A 10,645-nucleotide genomic window follows, 5' to 3' on the forward strand; every position below is an offset into this window, starting at 1 on the left:
ATATATTTTTTTTTAAATATATTGATCCAACCAGCTCAAGTCTGTATAATGTTTATACATGGAAGTTTTTAGGGCTAATAATTTTGTACTGGATAGTTAACTAGTGTGTTTTCTCCTTGGGAAGACTATCTCTTCCACTCTCCTCATTTTTTGTTACCTTCAGTTCTTTGGATAGAGCAGAGGTCACTTGAGCTTTCCCATATCCGTGATATTATATCTACTGTTACTGTCTTTGGTCAGTTCAGTTTTGGTTGTCCTGTGGCTGAGACTTCTTGAGTCTAGTTACTTCTAACACTATGAGTAGATATTACTAGTAGTGCTAGTTACTTCTAACATTACTAGCAGATACAACATCACAGCAAACTTCCTGATCCTTTCCCAGTTGCAATCTTTCTGTCTCCTCCTGTTTAATGATCCCTCTAAGCCTTAGGTGAAAGAGTGTTTTTTAAATACATTCTTTGAAAGTGGATTCCACTGCTCTGTATTTGATTAATTGTGGTTTTCTGTAGTATTCTCCAACTGTTTTCTAAAGAAACTTCCTTGATGAAAGGTAGGGACCATATTTATCTGTGAGCAAAAGGACAAATATTTAGAGTGCTTCTTAGAAATATGCTTGTTTAGCAGAGTGGCAGTTGTAGTTTCTCCTCCATGGTCCACGACTTCACTAAAACTGAGTAGTTGTCCAGGTTTACAATTCCAGACATGAATTCTCTCTTGCTGAGTTGGTCTTCTGTCTGATTATAGAGCTGTGATTATGGTCAGGTTATGTGTGCCACTACTACACTCTTCAGGTTACTGTGTCCTGCTGATCGTTGTTGTTACTCATAGGCATCAGAACTGGGTAGAGTTCTTGCTTTCTTTCTTCTTTTGGAAACCTGCATGACATTTTCTGGTACTATGAAAGCTAGTCCTCAGGGAGAGAAGGCTTTCAAATCAGGCCCAGTTCAGGGACCTCTGGGCTGTTTGAAGTGCAAGGTGTCTTAAGCAACAGGGACTTATTTTCCACATATGAAGAAAAAGCAAGAATGGTAACAGTACTATGTAATAGTTTGAGCGTGACTTGGACAAGCCTAAACTAAAATTCAAATAGAAGGTTTCTTATGCTAAATGTGTTTTTTGTTAGTCATTGGATCTTGTAAAAAGATAGAAATTTTTATTTAAAAATACATGTATTGCACACATACAGACAGAAAGAGGGAGAGAGAGAGAGAGAGAGAGAGAGAGAGAGAGAGAGAGAGAGAGAGAGAGAGAGAGAGAGAGAGAGAGAGAAAGAGAGAGAGAAAGAGAGAGAAAGAGAGAGAGAGAGAGAGAGAGAGAGGGAGAGAGAGATACATAATAGGTGATTCCTTATGACTTTTCCAGACATGTTTACTACTATTTTACCCTTCTTTTTCCTTATTCTGTTTTATTTCCTACCATCTTTCCCATTTCCTCCATTATATCATTTGTATACTTTAATTATCCTTTCTACTGCTCTCCCAACCCTGTACCTAAGCAAAAATCCCTATTTACTTTCCTTGTTTTTCAGTTACTATTGGGTATGTGTTTGCATCTAAAGACTAAAGCTAGAAGCCTCAAATAAGGGAAATGTGAAGTTTTGCTTTCTGGTTCTAGATTAGCTCAAACAATATGATCTTTTCTAATTCTGTCCATTTACTTGTACAGTTCATGAATCATTTTTCTTTGAAACCAAATATTATTTGATAGCATATATGTACCATATTTTAAAATAATCTACTTGTCAGTTGAAGTGCATTAGGTTGTATGTTAAAATTTATAAAACAATAAGATTTGCACTCTTTTCTAAAACCAAATATCTTGTGTTATAAAACCATTCTGAAGCTTGAAAAAGTAGAATCTATAGAAAAACAATATTTAATAAACATGACAGCACAATTGCACCATGTACACATGCATACCTGAGAACAGAGTAGCTGAAACAATATATATAAGACTTTCATTCTATAGTAGAGAAAGCTATTGGCAATTGAAAACGGCTGTAAGAGAAAGTCAAGTATCTCCAAGGATATGCAAAGCTGCCATATTCCATCTGTCCAGAGAATATTAGGCTCTATACCCACACACATACATATAGTGATAAGTAGACCCAGTGTATTTGCAAAAAGAGAATATGAAGTTGAGAGGGAAAGACTGTACAGAGATAGGAAGACATTGGAAGGGCGGAAATGGAGACAGATTTGATCAAAACACATTGTATTCATATATGGAATTCTCAAACAATAAAAGTAGTGTTTGCAAAAAGGGTCCTTTTTTCTAGGCTCTCTTTCTCATATCTAAATTCAGCATTGTCAAGATCTGTTTTCCTTTGTTTCTGCCAGAAAATATAAACCAAATCTTTAAATTCTATGAGAATGAATGTTTTTATCCTTGAAGGAATAAAACAACAACAACAAAGAAGAAGAATGAAAAGAAAAGAAAAGGGAGAGAAAGGAGAGGACATGGAGAAGTCTGTTGTCATTTTCATGTACCTTTTCCTCAGGAGGAATATTGACAGCTTCTCCAAACTAGAGGCTACTTGCCTCTAAAGATAAGAAGGCAAGGAGCTGCTTCCAGTAGGCTATGGTAAATTTGTGAAGTCCATCAAAGAACATTCAAGAATACTGGTTGTATCTTCTCAACTCTCATAATCATTTTTTTATGCCCTAGATTTTCTATAACCAGTCTCATTTGACAGTCTACTGCTTTTTACAATAAAGCCTTTGACCTGACATCCAGCATAGTCCATCCTGGGCCTAGGATTTGTTTATTTAAACCCTGTCAAGGAAACTCCCTCAGCTCTATATCATGCTTGAGTTTATAAATGCCTGATATAAGCCTGCTGTTTTACTTTCATAAGCCTTCCAAAACAAGCCACTAGAAAACCTTTACAGTATCACCATTTTTTTTAATGGAGGACGGAAAACACTAGCCTTTGCTTGAGATCCATATTATTTTTCAAACACCAAAATAATATTTGTCATTATTTCCTAATTTCCCAGTACATATTTGTAGAAAATAATTTAGATTAATTAAAAAAATTTCTTTTGTTGTATATAATGCACTTGATCATATTGATCCCTCCTGACCTGCTTTTTACCCACCTCTCCTCTCCTTGATTATCTGCCATTGATCTTGTCATGCTCTCATGCTGTCATGGAAGCCAGTGTCTTACTTTCTCCTGCACTTCTTTCCACTCAATTTCTCAATAATTATGGGCTACTAAACATTAAATTCTGCCATATACCTACAGAGTGTCAATAAGACTTCCAAATATTTCATTCCTGAATCTAATCCTAGAATTCTATTCCTAGGGTCTGTTTTCTGCCTTTTCTCAAGTTAACTTATATCTCATTTACCTCTAGAAATAAGAACATTAAAAATAAAATGTAGATACCACAATTCATTTTTACATTGATTTCAGAGAATCACAGAAAAAAAGCAAAAACAGAAGTGGGGTTATTGATTTGGATTCAACTGTAGGCTAGAGAGCTTGTCCTCCCTGAGACTTTGTAATGAAGTTCCGCATAACATGTTTCAGAATCATTCACCCAAAGAATAAAATGAACACGGACTCATTGTCAGCTTTTATTAGTCCAGTGTTGACTATGAGAAGCCTCACACATTATCTTTCTTACATTGGTGAATTTTCCACATAATTCCCAGTGTCTATAACAATCTTATAAATGTGCTATACCTTGTGGTCAACAATTTCCTGGTAAAGGAAGCAGAAAATGAATAGATAGAGCTGGTATTCACATGCTACCTTTTGGGACTAGAAATAACATACTTGGGACCCATTTCTTCCCTTTCAGAACTTTGCTAACCATGTTCTGTTGCCTCCTGCTATTTTATGTGCTTCTGGAAAGTGTGGGGATAGATATCTGAGAGGTCTGAGATATCTCCACCTCTTCTAACTCTATTTTATGTCTCTAACTATTTGAAGAATCAATCTAAATCTCTGTATTTTGAACTTCATTATGTTTTTTTCTGAAATGCAATAAGGCTTTCATACTGGCAATTTCTATGCGCCTTCATTTTAATTGTAAAAATAAGTTTAAGTAATTTCAGTAATTTTGATGTAAGCCTTTCTCTAGCTAACAAATCACCATTAAAATAAATTATTTTCTGTCTTTGTAATTTATTGCCTACTTTCAAATTGTTTTGTTTTTTGTGATCATTGGCATTCCCATTAGTTATCTTAAGCACTTTCTTTGTAACCTGATGGTCGAAAATCATGATTATTTCCTAATTTGATGGTTATTTTATTGTTGACCTTTGAGAATTCTTCATATATATCAGAATCTAATCTTTCTGTGGAATTATGGAGTTTGCAAATATTTTCATTCTACACTAATTTTAGTTCATGTTACCATGAAAATAGTTAATTTTTATGAAGTAGTGCAGCATCTCAATATTCTATTTTGTGTTCTTTTAAACATTTCAATTGGAAGCTTTAAATATTCTAAGATATCACAGGAATAAAAGGAAATTACAGGAGCTAGAGGGGTGACTCAATGGTTTAGAGCACTTACAGCTCTTGTAAGGACCTGGACTGAATCCCCAACACCCTTTGCTGGCTCATAACCACCCATAACTCCAGTTCCAGGGTATGATGGCTTCTTTAAAAACCTGTAGGCATCAAACATACAGGTAGTATACATGTAAATATGTAGGCAAATGCATTAAATAAAATAAATTAATATACATTAAAAATGAGGAAAGTGCAGATGCAAGATGCATGGAAAATACATAAATTCTAATTTAAAACATTATTTAATGTTAGTTCACTAAATTTAGGCTTGTGCTATATTCTGAGGTAAATATGTGATGGTCTTAGTTAGTTACTTCTCTGGAAAGCCTGGGGTTTAGGCTAATATTCACAAAACCTTTCACTAGAAGTCATTTTAATGTTAATAAACTAGTTTAGTGATTAAAAAAGTAATGAACTTAAAATAACTTAAAAGACTCCTGTTTGCAGTCTTCCATCCTACACAGTCCTGAAAAGTTCTTTGCTTATCTGGTGCTCATATGTTGGTATTTGATGTCCCTACTTAAGAGTATAAATGTGAAACATGGTCCAAAGTCTGGCAGCACTTAACACCCTTGACAATATCTGTCTTTTCTTTGATATTACAGTGAACAAGAGTTGTCAATTGTCTAATTCTTGGTAAAAGAAAAGCTTAGTTTTGTTTTTCAGACTTGATTTGGATAGACTACAGAGACCATGTGTTTTGTAATATTTTTCCTATCAGTTGTTGTCCTGAAAATATGTTGGTGATTTACTGGTTGTTCTTAGTAGAGTACATTTGTGTTTCAAACTTCAATCTTCCATGTATGTATTTTAGTCATCAAATTTGCTCACTATCAGTATGCCGGACAGCTTCTGTTCAAAAGAAGATTACATACCCTAATAGCATGTTCAAAACAAGTATCCACATCCTTTGATATCCAAATGGATGCAAAAATAGCAAGCTGGCAGATGAAAATATTTACAGCCCTGTGATTAAAGAATAACTCAGAAAAGTATTTGTTGAACGCTACAAGCTTCAGTAGGAAGAATAACTGACCAAAATAATCCTATAATATCATTAAGTAATAGTGGAGATTTGTTTCCAGAAATAGGAAGTGTCCATTCTAAAACAATCAAAAACAGTTTGGTTGCTGTTCTTCTGAACTACATTAATAACGGCTCCCATGTAGAAATGTAAGAGGCTAAATATTGCTACAGATTCAGCAAAGGTATTCATAGTACAACCTACATATTGACTTGGCTTTTGAAGAAAATAATACAGTAAACATGGGATACCACACTTTCATGTCCAGGGGGATGTGTGATGAAGCTTCAGTGAGCAGCATGTGATCCAGTTTCTTTTTTAAATTAACATTTCAGAATGATGATTAAAGAGAAGAAATCTCAAGAATTCCTGTTTCAACTCCCTGTGAAATTTGCTTTACTATTTGAGTTAAAGAGAATTTTAACATTGCTGTCATTCTTTGAATACTTGACAATGCATGGAATTTTGAAAAGTATTTAACCATGAAGAGTGATGCTTACATTTAATGACATGAAAGGAAAGTCCTTTTATACCTTTTCAACACACAGTCAAAATATTTACTAATGAGCTCTCTTGCAATGTAAAAGCAAAGGGTCTGCCTGTCAGGAGAAATATTCTGATACTACCTATAAGCCCCAAGCAGCCATGATTTTACCTGGTTATGACTCATAGGTTTTTATTCCATTATTGATAACTAATTATGGTGACTTACTATATTTCTTTGCTTCTTTGCCTTGCATGTTTTTGATTTTTAAAAATCATTGCAGGTGATTTTGTAAAGAATGGATAAATTGAGTTTTTCCCCATTTTAGAAACATGGATAAGCATAACTTAAACAGAAGTAGGGGCTCAGAGCCATCCATTGGACTGAGTACAGGGTCCCCAGTGAAGGAGGTAGAGAAAGGACCCAAGGAGCTGAGGTGTTTGCAGCCTCATAGGAGGAACAACAATATGAACTAACTAGTACCCTCAGAGCTCCGAGGGATTAAACCACCAACCAAAGAGTACACATGGTGGGGCTCATGGCTCCAGCTGCATATGTAGCAGAGGATGGCCTAGTCTGTCATTAATGGGAAGAAAGGATCTGTGAAATTTCTATGCCCCAGTGTAGGGGAATATCAGGACCAGGAAGTGGGAGATAATGGGTTTGTGAACAGAGGCAGGAGGAAGGAATAGGGTTTTTTGAGGGGAGGTAAAACTGGGAAAGGAGATATCATTTAAATATAAATAAAGAAAATATCTAATAAAAAAATTTTAAAAAGTAACTATCCATGAACTATTCTCCATATCTCCATATATGATTGTTTGATGGTGTGACTTGTATTTTATACATAATATGAGTACTTTCAAACATTACTGTTATACAAAAGGTTTAGAGAAGATGAATAATTGTAAGCAAACAGGTAGTAGAATCAAACAACACAAAGTTTAATGGTATAAGCCTTTTTCTTTCTTCAACCATTATCTGATGAAATGGTAGAAAGGCATTTGAAATAAGGAGCTATGATTTTCTTAACCTGTGTTTTCAGTATATCCCACTTTGACAAGCAGGAATTAAGGGAAGTCTGAAGAACCAAATAAGATTTTGAAGGAACAACAGAATATCGATGGAAATTCACTTGACTCTATGATACATGTACATGAAAAATGAATCTAAAATTCCCAGAATTCCTGTCCAGTCATTATAGCATTATGTTTAATTAATCTGCTCTCTACTTGAATGGAGGTAGATTTGTTTGTTTATTTATTTACTTATTTAGTTACTAAGCTGCTTGGTTTGAAAATAACACAAAGTAAAATCAGCTCTGAACACTAGAATTGTTCTAAATCTCTGGAGGCCAAAAATTTATTGAGGACTGGTTTTTGCTATTAATAATACTGCTGATCATTGAGATAAGAGCTGATGAGGCAAATTCACTTTCTTGAAATGTAAATGATAGCAGCTTAAAAGTAGACATGAAATATATTATTATATTTCAATATACAGTAACACTTTTTGATTTTAGCATATATTTGATGGGAAGGATATGGAACCTAATCTGTTTTCCATATAATGCTTTATGAATACTCCTCTCAGCTCATAATTATATTTCTATACTCTAACTTTTCTTTGAAATAGAATTTTATTATGCTAATATACTTTTCATTTATTTTCTTCCATGAACATGGCCCATTGATGTCTTTTTAATTTATTTATTTTAGGTATTTTAATAATTGACCTATATATACAGTTCCAACAGAATTCAAAAGAGGTGGGTCATCAGATTCCCTAGTACTGAAATTACAAAGGGTTATGAGATACCATGTGGGTGCTAGGAATCCAAGCAAGACTCTCTGGAAAAACAGCTAATATTCTTAATCACTCACTACCTACCCAGCTCTGATCCACACTGATTCTAATTTTCCTTAAATAAAATATTCCCCAAAGATACTAAAAATGTGAGAAACATATGAAGAGATAAGTATGCTCTTCTAAAGGTTAAAGAAGAAACCAATTAACCTGTTAGAATATGTTCATTTGGATAATGAGAATACCATAACTAGGCTGATATTTTCGTGGTCTGCTCCTTTACAGATACTGGGAATTAGGAAGTCATTTTGACAGAGGATAAGGAATCTCTTCATTGCATATTTTAGTTTAAAGTGAATCATCACTGAGTATTTATGAATGTTATAAATTATGAAGTATCCACAATTATATATCCTGTAACACAGGTAGATTCATCAGAAACATCTAGACTTAGGCATAGCATTGTGGGAGATGGAACTAAAAAATCATGGAAGAATTCCCAAAAAGATTATTAGGCTCATTTAGATATTTTCCTTAATCAAACAGAAGGCAGTTTATTCAGTACCCCCCAAACTTAGCAAGTATCACTTCATCTGGTATATTACTAATTTTGAGTATGTTCTGAAGGGACTTACTGCTTGAAGACTTCTGGGTACTTCTTTATAGATATGTCTTGGTGTGTTACATCACCTTCCTCTATCTATCCTAGAGGTACATGGAGATATTGCAGTAAACATGAGTGAGGAGAAAACCTAGTATGATGTGGAAGATGGTATAAAATGTGAAGAGTTTACAGGGAAATGGTAACAGATATACAAAATAGCCCAGTACACACATGTATTAGACTCTCAAGAATGAAGACTTAGGGGCTTCTCTAGGGGATTAGGTAGCTAACATAGATGCTTCAAGGCTTGTTGCTATTTATTCTATACTCCCAAGTCTCATACTCACTCACTCAGTGGAGACTTCCAACACTTTCATAAATTCCCTATAAACTTTGAGTTAAATCTATGTCTTACTTTGTCTCCTGTAGCTCTGATAAAGTATCTTGACAACAATAATGAAGAAGAAAAAGTTTATTTGGCTCACAATTTCCAGTTACCCTCGATCATGATGGGAAGTCCAAGTACTAGGAACTTGAAGCAGGTAGCTATAGTATATCAGTAAAGAATAGAAAACATGTATTCCAGCATTAATATGAGTTTTCAGTTCACTCCCTCTATTCTAATACAGTTCTGACCCCCCTGTTACAGTTGACAGACTCCTCCACACAGCTGGCAGGTCTTCTTTCTGACCAACTAATCTTTCATAGACAGGTTTATGGGCCACCTAATCCAAGCAATACATTATTTAGACTTCCTTTCCAGGTGTTTTTAAATTGTGTCAAGTTAACAATTAAAACTAACAGTCTCAGTAGTTCTCCCACATTTGCTCATTCATATGACCTGACAATGTCATATAGAATATCACACAAAGGGACTTTCCCATACCAAAAACGTGATCCAGATAAGACATAGCAGTAATTCTTTGTGTTTGTACACTTAGCCTTATACCAATTCTGTGTTTTCTATCAAAGGTGCTCTTTGAAAGTTTTGAAAGTATCTTTCCTAAGAAAATAATCTCATTGATAAGCTCAAGATGGGAGCTGAAAGCACAAGAAACTTGAGTTCAAGGATACTCCAGGTTACATAGTAAGTCCTTACAACTAAAACAATCAAAAATCTCAGATGTGACCAAGACACAGTTATCCATCATATCAAACTTATTGCTCATTCATCTAGAAGCTTATCACTGAATAAGTGGCAAGCCATCAATAATGTATTCATTGGTGAGTTAGGATCATAAGCAAAATAAAAATAAAATGATTTCCTAGTTTTGTAAATATCATCTTTGGAAATAACTTGTGTGAAATATTAAGATGCTAATAATGCAAAATTTTATTTCAGGAAATAACATCTGTGGAAAAAAATCACAGATGGCATTAAAATTACCTCAATAATGATAGTGTTAGCATAATTGATTCTATATGGAAAAATCACCTTATATTCTTAGATTTAAAAGTTATCAATGCACAATTCTTTCCATGTTCTGAGATCTTCAATTTCCTTTTCAGAGACTTAAAGCTCTTGTCAAACAGATCTTTTAGTTGCTTAGTTAGAGTTACACCAAGGTATTTCATATTATTTGTAACTATTGTGAAGGTTTTTTTTTTTTTTTTTTTTTGGTCTTTTTTTTGGAGGGGAAACTGGAAAAGGAGAAATCATATGACATGTAAATAAAGAAAATATCTAATAAAAAAGAAAAAAGTTATCAATGGATCAAGTAAAATTGTAAAGTAAACAATACAGAAAGGTACGAATAGAATGCATATGTTATTAAAAGTTTTCTTTAATACATATGTTCAAAAGTTAGGACAACATAAGAATCACTTAATGAAAATTCACTGAACAACTATTCTTTGATGGACCCTATTCAATATGTAAATGACTTTTTAGAAATATAGTAGAGGATAAGCAGAGATAAGCTACTTCTGTGGATATAAGGTCAGAGTTTCTTCTTAATGGAAATGGCTTTGAATTTAAGACATAAGTGGTTAAGAAGAATCTACAGGGAGCTTTAGTAAGGGGCCCTTCAGATTAAGGATATTTCAGTTCTGATCCTTTGCAAATGCAAAGAATGTAATGTATTAAATAAGGAAAACCCAGCCACAATGTGAGTCAGAAATAGTGAGTGGAGAGAAGACTACTCAAGCAAAAGACGGACAACTGGTCTAGTGCCAGATATTTTAGGACCAAGTCAG

At 34.1% G+C, this 10,645-nt stretch overlaps 1 long non-coding RNA gene across 1 annotated transcript in view; it reads left to right on the top strand.

Annotated features, from left to right (window-relative positions):
* LOC116087636 overlaps positions 1-7,277 on the top strand; it is a 44,772-nt gene extending 37,495 nt beyond the window's left edge. The window contains exon 2 of the long non-coding RNA XR_004117531.1: positions 7,085-7,277. This is a non-coding gene — a long non-coding RNA (uncharacterized LOC116087636). The remainder of the gene's footprint in view (positions 1-7,084) is intronic.
* The last annotated feature ends 3,368 nt before the right edge of the window (positions 7,278-10,645 follow it).

This window comes from Mastomys coucha, unplaced genomic scaffold (assembly GCF_008632895.1).
Source record: "Mastomys coucha isolate ucsf_1 unplaced genomic scaffold, UCSF_Mcou_1 pScaffold13, whole genome shotgun sequence".
NCBI classification, from domain to species: domain Eukaryota; kingdom Metazoa; phylum Chordata; class Mammalia; order Rodentia; family Muridae; genus Mastomys; species Mastomys coucha.